We start from the raw sequence: 15,509 nt of genomic DNA, 5'->3' as shown, positions 1-15,509 counted from the left end.
CTAAATTGGACCAGTCTGGTGGCCAATCTTCATTAATTGCACATTGCACCAGTAAGAGCAGAGTGTGAAGGTTCAATTAGCAGGGTAAGAGCAGTTTTGCTCAAAATATTGCAATGCACACAACATTATGGGTGACATACCAGAGTTCAAAAGAGGACAAATTGTTGGTGCACGTCTTGCTGGCGCATCTGTGACCAAGACAGCAAGTCTTTGTGATGTATCAAGAGCCACGGTATCCAGGGTAATGTCAGCATACCACCAAGAAGGACAAACCACATCCAACAGGATTAACTGTGTACACAAGAGGAAGCTGTCTGAAAGGGATGTTCGGGTGCTAACCCGGATTGTATCCAAAAAACATAAAACCACGGCTGCCCAAATCACGGCAGAATTAAATGTGCACCTCAACTCTCCTGTTTCCACCAGAACTGTCCCTCGGGAGCTCCACAGGGTCGATATACACGGCCGGGCTGCTATAGCCAAACCTTTGGTCACTCGTGCCAATGCCAAACGTCGGTTTCAATGGTGCAAGGAGCGCAAATCTTGGGCTGTGGACAATGTGAAACATGTATTGTTCTCTGATGAGTCCACCTTTACTGTTTTCCCCACATCCGGGAGAGTTACGGTGTGGAGAAGCCCCAAAGAAGCGTACCACCCAGACTGTTGCATGCCCAGAGTGAAGCATGGGGGTGGATCAGTGATGGTTTGGGCTGCCATATCATGGCATTCCCTTGGCCCAATACTTGTGCTAGATGGGCGCGTCACTGCCAAGGACTACCGAACCATTCTGGAGGACCATGTGCATCCAATGGCGGTGCCGTGTATCAGGATGACAATGCACCAATACACACAGCAAGACTGGTGAAAGATTGGTTTGATGAACATGAAAGTGAAGTTGAACATCTCCCATGGCCTGCACAGTCACCAGATCTAAATATTATTGAGCCACTTTGGGGTGTTTTGGAGAAGCGAGTCAGGAAACGTTTTCCTCCACCAGCATCACGTAGTGACCTGGCCACTATCCTGCAAGAAGAATGGCTTAAAATCCCTCTGACCACTGTGCAGGACTTGTATATGTCATTTCCAAGACGAACTGACGCTGTATTGGCCGCAAAAGGAGGCCCTACACCATACTAATAAATTATTGTGGTCTAAAACCAGGTGTTTCAGTTATTTTGTCCAACCCCTGTATATACAGTGTATCACAAAAGTGAGTACACCCCTCACATTTCTGCAGATATTTAAGTATATCTTTTCATGGGACAACACTGACAAAATGACACTTTGACACAATGAAAAGTAGTCTGTGTGCAGCTTATATAACAGTGTAAATTTATTCTTCCCTCAAAATAACTCAATATACAGCCATTAATGTCTAAACCACCGGCAACAAAAGTGAGTACACCCCTAAGAGACTACACCCCTAAATGTCCAAATTGAGCACTGCTTGTCATTTTCCCTCCAAAATGTCATGTGATTTGTTAGTGTTACTAGGTCTCAGGTGTGCATAGGGAGCAGGTGTGTTCAATTTAGTAGTACAGCTCTCACACTCTCTCATACTGGTCACTGAAAGTTCCAACATGGCACCTCATGGCAAAGAACTCTCTGAGGATCTTAAAAGACGAATTGTTGCGCTACATGAAGATGGCCAAGGCTACAAGAAGATTGCCAACACCCTGAAACTGAGCTGCAGCACAGTGGCCAAGATCATCCAGCGTTTTAAAAGAGCAGGGTCCACTCAGAACAGACCTCGCGTTGGTCGTCCAAAGAAGCTGAGTGCACGTGCTCAGCGTCACATCCAACTGCTGTCTTTGAAAGATAGGCGCAGGAGTGCTGTCAGCATTGCTGCAGAGATTGAAAAGGTGGGGGGTCAGCCTGTCAGTGCTCAGACCATACGCCGCACACTACATCAAATTGGTCTGCATGGCTGTCACCCCAGAAGGAAGCCTCTTCTGAAGTTTCTACACAAGAAAGCCCGCAAACAGTTTGCTGAAGACATGTCAACAAAGGACATGGATTACTGGAACCATGTCCTATGGTCTGATGAGACCAAGATTAATTTGTTTGGTTCAGATGGTCTCAAGCATGTGTGGCGGCAATCAGGTGAGGAGTACAAAGATAAGTGTGTCATGCCTACAGTCAAGCATGGTGGTGGGAATGCCATGGTCTGGGGCTGCATGAGTGCAGCAGGTGTTGGGGAGTTACATTTCATTGAGGGACACATGAACTCCAATAAGTACTGTGAAATACTGAAGCAGAGCATGATCCCCTCCCTCCGGAAAATGGGTCGCAGGGCAGTGTTCCAGCATGATAATGACCCCAAACACACCTCTAAGACGACCACTGCTTTATTGAAGAGGCTGAGGGTAAAGGTGATGGACTGGCCAAGCATGTCTCCAGACCTAAACCCAATAGAACATCTTTGGGGCATCCTCAAGCGGAAGGTGGAGGAGTGCAAAGTCTCGAATATCCGCCAGCTCCGTGATGTCGTCATGGAGGAGTGGAAAAGCATTCCAGTGGCAACCTGTGAAGCTCTGGTAAACTCCATGCCCAGGAGAGTTAAGGCAGTTCTGGGAAATAATGGTGGCCACACAAAATATTGACACTTCAGGAACTTTCACTAAGGGGTGTACTCACTTTTGTTGCCGGTGGTTTAGACATTAATGGCTGTATATTCAGTTATTTTGAGGGAAGAATAAATTTACACTGTTATATAAGCTGCACACAGACTACTTTTCATTGTGTCAAAGTGTCATTTTGTCAGTGTTGTCCCATGAAAAGATATACTTAAAAATCTGCAGAAATGTGAGGGGTGTACTCACTTTTGTGATACACTGTATATATATATATATACCTTCTCCACGTTTTATTACATTGCAGATTGACTTCATTTTTTTGTCACAAAATTCTACACAAAAAAGCCCACAATGACAAAGTGAAAGCAGGCTTTTAGACATTTGTGCTAATTTATTAAAAATCAAAATGTAAAATATCATATGTACATAAGTGTGCACACTAGGGTTGGGCGATATTGGCGATTTTCATACCGTCATACCGTCTTCAAAAAAATACTGCGGTATACGGTATTACCGTGTAGTGGGAGGGGGCGTGTCTGTCTTTCAGTGATGGGATTCTACTGAATGGCTCTTTGAAATGAACTAAAGGAACCCGAGTCGCGCCTCTGGGAGCTGTTATATAGGGTTTGTTCGAAAAGCCAGGGAGCTCTCTACATATATTTTTTTTTTATAATGACTATAATAATAATCTATAATGATTAATTCCGTCTACTGATGTGAAGCGGAGTGGGTGAAATACAGCCAATCAGAACTGCGCAGTTATCACGGGGAGCGACACACACACACATACACACACAGATAAAGAGAGCGCTAGTAGTATTATGACAAATAATTGAGAAAAAACTTGTTTAATGATGTTAAATCTAAATGGTTCATGGCGTGTATGTTTTAAAGCAGAAACAAACACAGGCACAAACACATCTCTGCACAAGAGAGGATTTTTATGAAACTTAATGCAATGCAACCAGTCTGTCTCTTTCCTGTAGTTTCCTTTTAAAATAAATCTTTTTTCTCATTGAAGTGTTGTTTGAATTATGCCTACATTTAAGGCAAGGTAGCAAAATGTTCATGATCGTTCATCATTGATATTAATATCGGGGCTGTCTTATACTTAGCTAACAGTTAGCATTTTGCCATTCAAACCAATGGGATGGGATAGCACAGTGCGCAAGCATGTCAACTCACAAGCTCGATTTTGCAAATAAAAACACATGTGCAAGTTTATACAAGTTCAATAATCATCAATAATCATTTATTTATGTTTGAAAATAATCACGTTTCTCCGCACCGTCAGCCATGTTTTAAGCCAAGGACACTTCCGATGCTCACTCGTTCTTGAAACGTTAAGATACCGAACTACAGCTTATTAAGGCATCTAAGGCTTCAAACAGCCTCCTTCTCGGGAGCGCGCATAGGATGACGTAAAACACAGAGCACGCACTAGTTTTTGTGTTATCACCTCAGTGAGCTCCAACCACCTACCCCTCCCACCCTTCCCTTACTGTGGATGCGCGAATGTCCTAAAGTCTCAGTTTTTAAGGTAAACCCGAAGCAGAAATTTGGCGCTTCACATTTTTTAAAAATACCGTCACCATTTTTAAATACCGTCATCATTTTTAAATACCGCGGTATACCGTAATACCGTCATACTGTCATACCGCCCAACCCTAGTGCACACCCTTTGATATGACCCCCAAAAGTGAGCTGAGGTGCATTTTGTTTTCACTGATACTGCTTGAGATGTTTCTACAATTTAATTGGAGTCCACCTGTGGTAAATTCAACCGATTGGACATGATTGGGATTGCCAACACCTGCCTATATAAGGTACCACAGTTGACAGTGTATATCAGAGCAAACTCCAAGCCATGGGGTCAAAGGAATCAGAAACAGGATTGTGTCAAGGCATAGATCTAGAGAAGAGAACAAAAAAAATGCTGCAGCTTTACAGGTCCCAAAGAGCACAGTGGCCACCATAATTCATAAATGGAAGAAAAAATCTTCGTAGACCTGGCTGCCTGGCCAGGCGAAACGATCAAACAAAGGAGTGGCTTCAGAGAAAGTCTGTGAATGTCCTTGAGTAGCCAAGTCAGAGCCCAGACCTGAATCCAATCGAACATCTGTGGAAGTAGCTGAAAATGGCTGTGTACCGATGCTCCCCATCCAATTTGACAGAGCTTGCCAAGATATGCCAAGAGGAATGGGCAAAAATTTCCAAAAACAAGTCTGCCAAGCTCGTAGCTTCTTTCCTAAGACGCCTTGAAGCTGTAATTGCTGCCAAAGGTGCATCAACCAAGTATTAGGGTGTGTACAGATATGTCACCCCTAAATAAACAATTTTTTGCATATTTTCTAAACCCTGTTTTCACTTCATAATTATTGGTGATTGTGTGTAGATGTTTGAGGCAAAAAATGATCTCAATCTATTATAGAGTCTGTAACGTAATAAAACATGGAGAAGGTGAAAGGGGTGTGCAGACTTTCCGGCTTGACTGTATATAAATACAGGACACAGTTCTGTAATGCTGGGAGGTCGGTCTAACACCTCTAGTATCTTACTACAAAGCCATGTTGTAGTAACACGCAGGATGCGGCATAGCAGTTTCTTGCAGAAACGGCTGGCAGGGCATTGTATAGATGACTGAGGCTTTGTTTACATAGACATGCATAGAATCATACAAAACATGCATATGTCTTATTTCAATGCAAATGACGAGTTGTTACATTATTTCATGATGTCTTACCATTTGTTAAAAACATTTACTAGGTTTGGAAACATACCTTGACATAATTATGTATTAGCCAATGAGAATACATGAAATGTAGTCATTTATATCAGTGAAGAATATAAAAACGTGACTTTTAGCTTTCTTCTAAATCTGCACCATCCAGCAATTACAATGTATTTTATTCTGTACAAAACATGCAAATAAATACCAATATTGTAATATGTAATATTTCATGTGATGCATGTTTTCATTTCTCATATATAGTATTAATGGAATCTGTGCATTTGTTCTAATTATTTTAATCTTTCTAATACAGTAAACCCTTGACTTACGAATTTAATTGGTTCCAAAGGGCTGTTCTTAGTTAAACCTATTTTTCCCATAAGAAATCATGTAAATAGAATTAATTTGTGCCAGACCTCCCAAACCACCCCCTTACCTAACCTCTCTAATGTCTTAAATTGTCTTTTTTGTTTTAAATACAAGTATATTTTCCCTTAAATCCTAAATTATAGAATAAACATTACTGTAATAAACAATAATAAACAATACACAGTAATACTGTACATAAAACACATCACATTTCAGTACAGTACATGTGCTGTATCATACACCATAATAAATTTCCTTCTTGTTTTTATAAAATGTATCTACCAGAAACAACAATAACTCTCATATTTCTCTATTATCTCCTTCTTTATTTCAATAGTGTTGTATTTTGTAGGTGCAGTTTAATGAAAGAAAGAATACTTTACTTAGCCGAGTTCCTTCTTCTCTCTCACTCACTGTCCCCTCTGTCTGATACACAGTGACAGCTACTGGCAGGAGTAATTATACTGTACAACAACAAATGTAATAGATGTTGTAATTTTTTAACACTACGCTTCCTCTGCAGCTTCTTTGGGGACATTTTAATACTGAATTTTACAAAATATAAAGAAAACACCGGAAAAACACCATTCGCTGTCCGAATGTTCACTCACTGTATATATAGAGAGAGAGACGGTCGGAGTTAACTTGTTTGTGACGTCACGTGTTTCGCGAATTTCAGTTCGTAATCCGAAATTTGTTTGTACGTTAAGTTGCAAAAGATTGTTCGTAACCCAAAATGTTTGTATGGTAAACCATTCGTAACTCTAGGGTCCACTGTACTTATTAAAACTTTATGTGGTTTCAAATGAAAGTTGGTCAGTGCCAGAGAATAAACTCATTTAGACTTAGACACATCATCTCATGTGTGAATACAGTGTGATAAAGCAGCCACCTCAGGGCTCAGCCATTTTATTTCTCACCATCATGAAGCATCACATCATCCTCTCAGCCTCACACTGCATCTCTTAAAATAACAGCTACCAGCACACCCAGTGCTCAACATCTTCATGTCAGATTTCTAGATTGGATTGTCTGATGATCCATGAAGTTGTGCTGCACAGAGCAGGTTTAAGCTTTTCAAATCAGTATAGAATCAACAAAAACAGCTGAACTGCAGGTGTGTCCTAAATTGTGTGCTGTGCTGAGTACTACTGATCGCTTGTTTTGCCCTTTTTCTCTTTGTTCTGCTGCATTTAGTAAAACCCACCAGCTGTTCAGATCTCGCTGAGCACATTCTGCTTACAGTGCCAATCACAAACTGCAATTAGGCTGCAGAGTTTTTTGTTTTTTGTTTTGCTTTACAGTTTGTTTGCTTTTCTAATTCCCTCAGGATGCACATCAAACGCAAAGCATCTTTGTCCAGATGTTGCCCCTCACGGGTAGCATTGTCATTAATTACTGTCTACTACCTAAAATGGGGGAATACAATTAATAACAAAAAGGATACATCTAAAGTAATGACCTTGGTCATCAGGGAATGAAAAAACATTATTTTTATATATATATATATATATATATATACTGTATATATTTTTTAATTTTCTATTTTTCCCACTTTTCACTCCCAATTTTCTTCCCCAATCTAGTTGTGTCCAATTACCCTGATTATGTCCTCTATACTGATTTGACCCTTCGCCGCTGACTGAGGACGCCTCTCAACTGACATACGACCCCTCCGGCACGTACAGTCAGTACAGACTGCATTTTTCACCTGCACAAGTTGAGTTCATACACTGACGGGCACTGTGTACGGAGGGCCACACTCCCATCAGCATTATTCCTCAGCCCTGTGCAGGTGCCATCAGTCAGCCAGCAGGGGCCCCAGTTGCACCAGTTATGAGGACCTATGGTCCGACTTTTTACCCCTATAAACAACAGCCAATCGTTGTTCATGCGCCCGCCCAGTCGGAAAGGCAGAGCTGAGATTCGATACGATGTATTTGAAACCCCAACTCTGGTGTGCTAGCATACTTTTTACCGCTGTGCCACCTGAGTGGCCATTAATTAGATTTGTTAGGTTTTCACAGCATTCCACGATCACACACAACTCCGTGTGGGTGTGACAATTGAGACAATTTTTGTTTGCTGTATAGCTTAGTACATTATGCACTTGAGTCCCCTAAAAATAACAGTTTTTGGTAGTATAACTAAATACTGTACATTATGATGCAGAAATTTCAGAAAATATATACAACATTTGATGTCTACATACACCTACGAGGCATAACATTATGACCACTGATTATCTCTTCATCACTGCACCTGTTAGTGGGTGGGATATATTAGGCAGCAAGTGAACATTTTATCCTCAAAGTTGATGTGTTAGAAGCAGGAAAAAGCGAGTTTGACTAGGGACAAATTGTGATGGCTAGACGACTGGGTCAGAGCATCTCCAAAATGGCGGCCAAGGCTCACTGATACACGTGGGGAGCGAAGGCTGGCCCTTGTGGTCCAAACCAACAAACGAAATAGTGTAGCTCAAATTGCTGAAGAAGTTAATGCTGGTTCTGATAGAAAGGTGTCAGAATACACAGTGCATCACAGTTTGTTGCGTATGGGGCTGCATAGCCGCAGACCAGTCAGGGCGCCCATGCTGACCCCTGTCCACCGCCGAAAGCACTAACAATGGGCATTTGAGCATCGAACTGGACCACGGACCAATGGAAGAAGGTGGCCTGGTCTGATGAATCACGTTTTCTTTTACATCACGTGGATAGCCGGGTGCGTGTGAGTCGCTTACCTGGGGAACACATGGCACCAGGATGCACTATCTTGGTGACAGATACCACAGCACACCTTCAGGGGTCTAGTGGAGTCTATGCCTTGATAGTTCAGGGCTGTTTTAGCAGCAAAAGGGGGACCAACACAATATTAACACAATTATAATATCATAATGTTATGCCTAATTGGTGTATATGGCAGAGCCTCTGTAGAGACACAGACGGTATATTAAAGGAAAAATGTTTTTAGTATTTTCATACAATAACTAATTGTATTTTCATACAAAAAATAATTATGCCCACTTGTCAACTCTAATCTTGTAGAAGTTTACCCTGGCCAAAGAGAACCATAGCGTACCACACCCTGACAAATCAGACTCTTAACCAGCCATTTTTTTTTTAACCTTGCCAGAGTCAAGTGGTGGTTTGTTTTACACTATAGCTGACATAAAAAATCCTGTATGTGACTGCTTGGCAATTGGAACCCAACTCATTTTATTGCTAATGTTGCTTCCAAAGGCAGTTTACTAATTTTTCTTCCACCACTTTTTGAATGAGATTTTGCTGCTTGTGTTTTGAAATGTGGCATCTCTAGTAGGGATCAGCTTTAAAAGGTGTAATTATAGGCAATATGGGATTACCTGGACAGAGAAAGAAATAAAGGACAGCCTAAATCAAAAGAAGAACTCTGATAAGTGCTGAAAGAAGCCTGGTATTATAAACCAGAAGATTACTTCAGAACACAGTTTAAGATGTGCTTAGTGCTAATGGAGGTCACACTAAATACTGACTTTTGCCTGTAGAAGTGATTTATGTAGATATTTCTTGTATTTGAGTTTGTATCCTTATAAACAGACTGAAAACTAAATATGGATGGTCTTTAAAACTTTACTGAATCATTCAATTCATGTGTTTCATTTCAGTCCCATTGCAACTGGTGTATAAAATCAAGCACCTAGACTTGCAATCTGCCTTTACAAACATTTGTAATAGAATGGGTCATTCTAAAGAGCTTTTAAAAGAAAAATTTCCCTCCTAGATATTCCATGATTGACTGTGACAGTTATTATTGCGAAGTGAAAGTGGTAAACCACATATAAAGCGGAGTTGCCAAGTGCTGAGGCGCATAATGCATAAAAGTCACCAATGCTCTGCTGTCTCAATACCCTTCCAAACCTTCTCTGGCATTAGTACAAAAACTGCACTGGGACCTTTATGGCATGGGTTACCATGTTCAGGCAGTTGCATGCAAGCTGTACATCACAGTGCCAAGCGTCGGATGGAATAGTGTTTATTGAATTTATTCATTAAATTACACTGATCAGCCATAACATTAAAACCACCTCCTTGTTTCTACACTCACTGTCTATTTTATCAGCTCCACCAACCATATAGAAGCACTTTGTTGTTCTACAATTACTGACTGTAGTCCATCTATTTTCCTGCATACTATTTTAACCTGCTTTCACCCTGTTTTTTAATGGTCAGGACCACCACGGAGCAGGTATTATTTAGGTGGAGAATCATTCTCAGCACTGCAGTGACAATGACATGGTGATAGTGTATGTAGTGCTGATTTGAGTGGATCAGACACAGCAGCGCTGCTGGAGTCAACTCACTGTCCACTCTATTAGACACTCCTACCTAGTTGGTCCACCTTGTAGATGTAAAGTCAGAGACGATTGCTCATCTATTGCTGCTGTTTGAGTTTATCTTCGAGACCTTCATCAGTGGTCACAGGACGCTGCCAACGGGGCGCTGTTGGCTGGGTGTTTTTGGATGGTGGACTATTCTCAGTCCAGCAGTGACAGTGAAGTGTTTATCCACTCATACCAGCACAACACACACTAACACACCACCACCATGTCAGTGTCACTGCAGTGCTGAGAATGATCCACCACCCAAATAATACCTGCTCTGTGGTGGTCCTGGGAGAGTCCTGACCATTGAAGAACAGCATGAAAGGGGGCTAACAAAGCATGCAGAGAAACAGATGGACTACAGTTAGTAATTGTAGAACTACAAAGTGCTCCTATATGGTAAGTGGAGCTGATAAAATGGACAGTTAGCGTAGAAACAAGGAGGTGGTTTTAATGTTATGGCTGATCGGTGTATAATATTATTTATGTATGGTACTAGCAGTCTGGGACACATCCAAACAACTGCAAAAATGTATTCTAAGAAATGAACTTGCTATCACCTTTGATTCCTGAACAAAGGACAGTACTGTAAATGAAAACAGAAGAGGGGGATTTACACAGAATGTCTTCATTGTCTAGAGCTGACCTCAGTGTCCTCACTGAAGAATTGTGCAGGCAGAGATACAGAGAGATGTTTGGCATCCTTGTCCGACCTTCATCCCTGACCATTTTTTCTCAAGGACATTGGGGTCAAGAACATTCCGTCCCTGACACTAAACAATCAGAACAGATTGTACCAGCTACAGTAATCATGTACCTTATCATTACTTATTTTATACTTGACGATTTATTGATCGAATCCATTCACTGCACTCTGAGTATTGCTGTGATATCATGACAAACATGCTTTTGGGCTTTTCCTCCTCCTTCTCTTTGTAGCTCTTGGAAAGACAGTGGAATGTCGTTTAGGAAACTGCCCCAATTTATTCTCATAATTCTTGCTGGCCTGTCAGGGCTCTGAATTTTTTGGCAGCAACCGACAGAAACACACTGAAGCCAAGATCTTGATTAACATCAAACGTTATATATACACGTTAATGCATATTAAACACATCCAGTGATGTCGGGTAATGGTTAACTGTCAAGTAATGGTGGTTAGTTAAGAGAAATTGCCAAATTTGAACACATTTTGATGTCTGATATGGAGAAAGATCTAATTCTGCTTGGTTTGGTCCATGTGTATTTAGGTTCCTATAATTAATTTGCACCAGGGGTGAACAATTATTGCAATCTTAGCTGTATCAAAGCTGGATGTCTAGATAAAACTGACAACACACACAAACCACACACAGATTTGGGCTGCATTGCTTTATTAGTGTGATTGCAGTAGACTTGTATTCACACCCCCACCAACTACATGCTTGCACACACACTCACCTGCCTGAGCAAAAGTATTTACACTCCCAACAAATACATGCTTGCACCACGGTGGCTAAGTGGGTAGCACTGTCACCTCACAGCAAGAAGGTCCTGGGTTTGATCCCCAGGTGGGGCGGTCTGCGTCCTTTCTGTGTGGAGTTTGCATGTTCTCCCCGTGTGTGCATGGGTTCACTCCGGGTGCTCCGGTTTCCTCCCACAGTCCAAAGGCATGCAAGTGAGGTGAGTTGGAGATACAAAATTGTCCATGGCTGTGTTTGACATTAAACTTGTAAGATGATGAATCTTGTGTAACGAGTAACTACCGTTTCTGTCGTGGATGTAACCGAAGGGTGTAAAACATGACATTAAAAATCCAAATAAACAAACAAACAAACATGCTTGCACACACACAGTTACCTGTGTTATCTGAGCAAAATTATTTGCACCCTTACCAAATACGTGCTTGCACACCCACAATCACATATCTGAGCAAAAGTAGTCACACCCCTTACCCTCACATGGTATGTACTTGCATACAACCTAGAACACCATAGCAACAAACCACTAGCACCCTAGCAAACATCTTAAACACCTTAGCAACCACCTAGCAACAGCTTAAGTACCAAGACCACCTAGATACACCTTAGCAACTGCATAACTACACCTTCTGCATGTTCCAACTCTAATCAAGATGTAGATGGGGTACCACCTGATCAACCACGCTTCTTGAATTTTGTTTGGGCTGTGTCTTTTTAAACACAACTCTTGTGTCTTTTTGAAAAATACTGTTTGGCTGTGTCTATCTAAACACACTATCTAGACACATTAATGGTAATATTTAGGGGTGTAACGATACACTCTGCTCACGATTCAATTCGATTCACGATGCTGAGTTCACGATTCGATTTTCTCACGATTTTTTCTGAAGTGTAAACAGTGCAAAACAATGCACATTTTCTTGTACATTTTTAAGCAAAAAAAACTTCAGTCCCCTGCAATTAAAGGTAATTACCAAGAACAGAGTACTTTACTGTAACCTACTAACAGGTTTACCAAATTTAAGTTACTTATTGCCATCTTAAATTGAAAATCAAAGTAATCAAACAAGCTCGCTGAGCTGAGTCTTTAAACAGATTTTTTTGTTGCTTAAACTAATTTATTACCAAATTACTTGTAAAATGAATTACTAATGTAAAAAAAAACATTGTATTAAATGTTTATTATTTTAATGGCTTTATTTATATACTCAACTTGAAACAGAGTGCCACAACAATAAATTATAAAATACAAAAAAGACCCATTTCAATTAGACAAAAAGGTCTGATTGTGTATATTATTTGTAAATTTGCATCTACAGTGGAACAACACAACATCAACAAAGTATCACTCAACAAAATATAAATGAAAATGTGCAAAACAAAAAGCAGCATCCAGGTGACAGTATTTGTAAGTATTTAGTGAAGATTGGCATTCAGAAAAACTAAGGAGCTCATCTTTTAGGGGTTGATCCTGTTTCTCCCTTCTGTTATGATCTGCCCTGTTTTAGAAAAGATTCTCTCTGAGGGGACAGATGTTGCTACAATACACAGTGACATGTATAAGATGTGGGTAGACTGAACACTTGGTCTCCCACCAGCTAAGTGGGTCTGAACTTTACTTTAGTTTCCTGTCACTTAGGGCTGTCGCGGTGAAAGAATTTCCCCTTGCGATATTCAACCTGTCTCAATATCGCGGTATGCGGTAATATCGCCATTTTTTTTTTTTTTTGAAAATTACTTAATTAATCTGCATTTTAGAGCTATATAAACAAGCTTTATTGTTAGGCTATGATTCGGTATATTATTGCTTTATAATGACAAAGATGAGACAGCTTTAAGACCAATGAAATGCGTGTTTAATGTTAAATACAGAACAGAGCAGGGATGCGCGTCTTTTCTCTATTAAAAAAAGGTTTAAATTTAGCTCCTAGGCTAGATATACAGTGTGAAACGAAAAAAAAAAGTGTTTAGGCTAAATATTGTAAATACACATCTAATCAAAATATGGTAAAAAAGAAATATAATAAAGTCTGTAAGAGTTTAAACCTGCGTTATTATGCGCGCTAGAAGAACCAACACGTTCATCTGATGTGGTTTAGAGAGAATCTGAGTGGGGTAGCGATGTTCCCCTCGGTACTAAAACTCTCTCTGATGGGGCTCGTTACACTAATACACGTGTACTGTACCTGCATGCGACTTTACAATGCGACAAACTATCTATTTAGTAGGTATAATTAACATAACAATATATACTACATTTCAAGTTATTATTCGTTTCAATACATTTTTATTCAATGAAAAAATACATTTAAATCATTCCAGCAAGACCAGAAAGAGAATATTTGCAGGCTGCAATGCCATATTAACCGTCATGAAGTGTTTTAGTTCACCAAGGCTGTTTGAATATAGTCTAAATTACAAGTATTTATTGAGTGTGAACTCAATTTGATCATTAATAAACTTGCCTATAATTCCTGTTGCGATTGTTTACATTTTAAAACACAAAGCCTGACACTCAGCAGCAACGCATGAGAACAGGTTGCGGGAAAATGACGCTCCTAGCTCATTTTCATTATGAATTCATTTAACATTTATTACGCCCGAATGTAAGCGTAAAACAAGATGGACCCTGCAACAATATAAACAAAAAAAAATAGAAGAAAGAAAGAAAAAACTTGAACACCGCGGTGTTGCGGTTGCTTGGCATGCCCTGCGGTTGGCTGGTCTATACCGCGATATTTCAAAATTGCGGTTAGCGCGACAGCCCTACTGTCACTCATTTTCCTCACCTTTCCAGCGTGTAATGTCTGGCTACGTAAAGCGCAATGTAAAACTTCATCAGGTTCTCTCTCTCTCACTCTCTCCCTCCTGTTCGTGTGCGCACTGTGTGTGTGTGTCTGTAAGTTACAGACTGTAACCCCTCCCCTCCTGCTCAGTGTAAACACACAAACGCCACCATGTATCTTGACCAATCACGTGCGGCTTTAAGAAAAAAAAAAACTGAAAAAAAACCGAATCGGCTCCCAATGAGGAGCCGGATGCTGTCGTTCATTTATAGAGCCGACTCTTAGAGCCGGATTGTTCGCGACCGACCCATCACTAATAAATTACAGAACGCACGTGCACTCGTACAATCGCGAAGATGTCCATGATGCACATCGCTACATTTTTGCATCGCGATGCATCGTGAAACGTTACACCCCTAGTAATATTATTTGGTTTACATAGACTGAGCTTTAATGCACATGTGTAGTGGGATGTTGATTGTTATGTATTTGGAAGCACTATGGAAGCACTTCTGTAAGTCGCTCTGGATAAGAGCTAAATGCAGAAAATCTAAATGTAAATGTATTTATTACACAAGCAGCAAATAATTGAGCGATCTAGTGAACTAGTGTGCGTATGTAGATTAGAACACTACAGATCACAGTCATGACACTTTATCTGAAACACATGGACGCATGGTAAAAGCACAACTCATCAGAAAATAAGTACTTTAAATTTGGATGTCAAGAAAATGTGGAATTATCTCCTGATTATCTGGGGCGGCACGGTGGCTAAGTGGGTAGCACTGTTGCCTCACAGCAAGAAGGTCCTGGCTTCGATCCCCAGGTGGGCCGGTCCGGGTCCTTTCTGTGTGGCGTTTGCATGTTCTCCCCATGTCCATGTGGGTTTTCTCCGGGTGCTCCGGTTTCCTCCTACAGTCCAAAGACATGCAAGTGAGGGGAATTGGAGACGCTAGATTGTCCAAGACTGTGTTTGATATAACCTTGTGAATTGATGAATCTTATGTAATGAGTAACTACCGTTCCTGTCATGAATGTAACCAAAGTGTAAAACAAACAAACAAACAAATCCTGATTATCTTCATTTTTATCTCTCAGTTTCGGATTGCATTTGTATTTTCACTGCCAAATAATAATACAATTGTTTATGTACTGTTGTGAATATCACATTTTAACATCAGACTAAAGCATTAATTTAGATTTTATTAAGCTGGAAGGAGCCATTACAAG

The 15,509-nt window shown here is 40.5% G+C and overlaps 1 protein-coding gene across 1 annotated transcript in view; it reads left to right on the top strand.

Moving 5' to 3' along the window:
- Window positions 1-15,509, top strand: part of elovl6 (ELOVL fatty acid elongase 6) — a 51,124-nt gene that overhangs the window by 18,059 nt on the left and 17,556 nt on the right. The window lies entirely within an intron of this gene.

Source organism: Trichomycterus rosablanca, chromosome 8 (assembly GCF_030014385.1).
Source record: "Trichomycterus rosablanca isolate fTriRos1 chromosome 8, fTriRos1.hap1, whole genome shotgun sequence".
Lineage (NCBI taxonomy): Eukaryota > Metazoa > Chordata > Actinopteri > Siluriformes > Trichomycteridae > Trichomycterus > Trichomycterus rosablanca.
This window is presented reverse-complemented; position numbering and strand designations above follow the sequence as displayed.